The following is a 2,647-nucleotide window of genomic DNA, read 5'->3' as shown; positions in this document are numbered from 1 at the left end:
TGTTATTTACTCGTAATTCCGAAAGTTTATTTTTGTGCTTGTTTAGTCGATTTATTAGTTGACGCTCTAAGTGTACTAGCAACGGGACCGTCAACAAACCAGTCACCATGACAACCACCAAATATTTATCGCTAATTACAAAAAACAATATGCAGATGATGGCTAGTAAACACTAGGGTGTAGCTATGTCACCTATCGTTCAGACTCTACCCACCTACATTAAAGACACTAATCACGCCCTCAGGATTTTTAATAGCTTTCATTTTCAAAATTCTCAATCCAAGTTTTTATTTACCATGGATGTTAAATCTTTATATACCGTCATTCCTAATGATGAAGGTCTCAATGCTCTCAAACATTTTTTTGATCTTCGCACCTTTTTGGAACCTAGCACTCCTACTTTATTGCGTTTAGCTGAACTTGTTCTCACCCTTCATTGTTTTTCCTTTGGCGACCGCTTTTTTCGACAGATTAACGGTGTAGCTATGGGCACCAAAATGGGACCTAGTTATGCTAATTTATTTGTTGGCTACATCGAGCAACAGATTTTTGATCTCTATCCAGGCATTAAACCTGAGCTTTTTGGTCGCTACATTGACGATTGTATTGGTGCTACTTCTAATCTTGTTCAAAACAAGACCTAGATTCTTTTATTCTTTATGTCAATTCTTTTCACCCAGCTCTTGAATTCACTTGGGACATTAGTGAAACTTCTGTCACATTTCTTGACATTTCTGTGAGTATTTCTGCCAATCATCTCAATTCCACTATTCATTATAAGCCCACAGACTCTCATTCATATTTACTTTATTCCTCCTCACACCCTAAACACACTCTCAATTCTATTCCTTTTTCGCAATTCTTACGTTTGCGCCGTCTTTGTAGTGACGACACTGATTTTTCTCACAAATGTCAAGAAATGCGTTCCTTTTTTCTTAATCGTGGTTACCCTATTACCATCATCGACCGTGCTATGCTTAAAGCTTCTTCCATAGATCGTAACACTGCTCTCACCCCCAAATCACGCAATTCTAACCTTAACCGCATTCCATTCACTATCACTTACCATCCTATTAACAACTCTATCAAACCTGTCATTAATCGTAACTTCAATTTACTCAACTCTGATCCCACCACGTCCAACATTTTCAAAGAACGCCCTCTTTTTTCGTTCAAAAGGGACCGTAATTTACGCTCTTTCTTAGTTAAAGGTGTACTTCCTTCTAATAAAGAACCCGGTACTTTTCGCTGTTCTCGCAAACGTTGCTACACTTGCCCCTTTGTTGCTTCACATACTTCTATTAAAGGTCCCAAATCCACCTTTAATATTACAGATCATTTTGATTGTACTTCTTCTAACGTCATCTACTGCATTCAATGTTCACGCTGTAACATGCTCTATGTTGGAGAAACTGGCCGCCGATTAGGTGATCGTTTTAGAGACCACCTTTACGACATTCGCAAGAAAGATTTATCTAAACCAGTTGCTCGGCACTTTAACTCTGCTAATCACTCTGAGCTTAATGCTATTGTTTTTGGTCTGTGTTTAACCCACTGCAGCAACAATCATCGTAAAACAAAAGAAATGCGCTTAATTCATTCACTTGGCACCGTTAATCCCCACGGGATGAACGAACGCTTCGCTTATAATTAAGTTATTTCCCACCTATTGTTGTTTTCGATCCTTTTGTTTTCCTTTGTTAAATGGCTTGCTTTTTTCTTATTGGTTCGTTTTCTCTCTCCTCTACAATATAAACATCTCTCTTACTCTTACTTTCTATTGACTCCGACGAAGGACTAACGTCCGAAACGTCAGTTACTATTTTCACTACGGTGTATAACTTATCATTCTACGATAATTGTTACAAAAAACAATCATTGGTCTATTGTTATGCTAATATTCCAGAAGAAAAGGCGTTTTGCAAATGTATTGTTTTAGCATCTCGAGTATTTGCACAGATACTTCCACACAAAAAAAAATCTTTAAAAATACCGTTTGATTCAAGACACATGCCTTCCTCGTTTTTTCGCCAGAGTCCAAGAACTTATCTTTATTTCGATTCAAAACCTTTTTTGCAGTTGAAGTTTATGTTTTCTTAGTAAAAAACGTGCATGTAATATGTACAATACGACATTCCTTTTGGATTATCTTTATACTAATACTATAAAAGTAACACTCAAAGATACTTCATCTTACAGTTCCATTCAGTGACCACGAATAATAATGCCTAGCCGAGGCTGGAGTTACCGTGCATGATAAACTGTAGTTTTCCTATGCGCGGAAACTCCAGCCTCGGCTAGGAACTATTATTCGTGGTCACTGCAAATTGACAAACTCCTTTTTCGAGGTTCCACGAAACTTTTTTTAAACATTAAATATAGTTTCCTAATTTATCTCTTAATATTTTTAAGCAAACACGCAAACACGATTAACGATGCAATTCGGATTATACTCCTTTTTCGAGGTTCCACGCAATTTCCATCTACTCATCTTTTAATAATTTTCTGATGTGAAAAACCACTGAAGATTTTCGATGCAACTGTAGTTATAACTTCTTTTTCCAGGTTCTTTTAAAAACATAAAAGTAATTAATAATGCAATTTGAACTGAACTCCTTTTAAACGGGTTAGGGCTTCAGAGTTATAC

The 2,647-nt window shown here is 36.7% G+C and overlaps 1 pseudogene; it reads left to right on the top strand.

Annotated features, from left to right (window-relative positions):
• The first annotated feature begins 470 nt into the window (after positions 1 to 470).
• LOC148914046 (uncharacterized) lies at positions 471 to 1,703 on the top strand (annotated as a pseudogene).
• Positions 1,704 to 2,647: the final 944 nt, after the last annotated feature.

This window comes from Actinia tenebrosa, unplaced genomic scaffold (assembly GCF_029948245.1).
Source record: "Actinia tenebrosa isolate PJP-AT-01 unplaced genomic scaffold, QUT_ActTen_1.0 PGA_scaffold0__85_contigs__length_37466705, whole genome shotgun sequence".
Taxonomy (NCBI): Eukaryota; Metazoa; Cnidaria; class Anthozoa; order Actiniaria; family Actiniidae; genus Actinia; species Actinia tenebrosa.
This window is presented reverse-complemented; position numbering and strand designations above follow the sequence as displayed.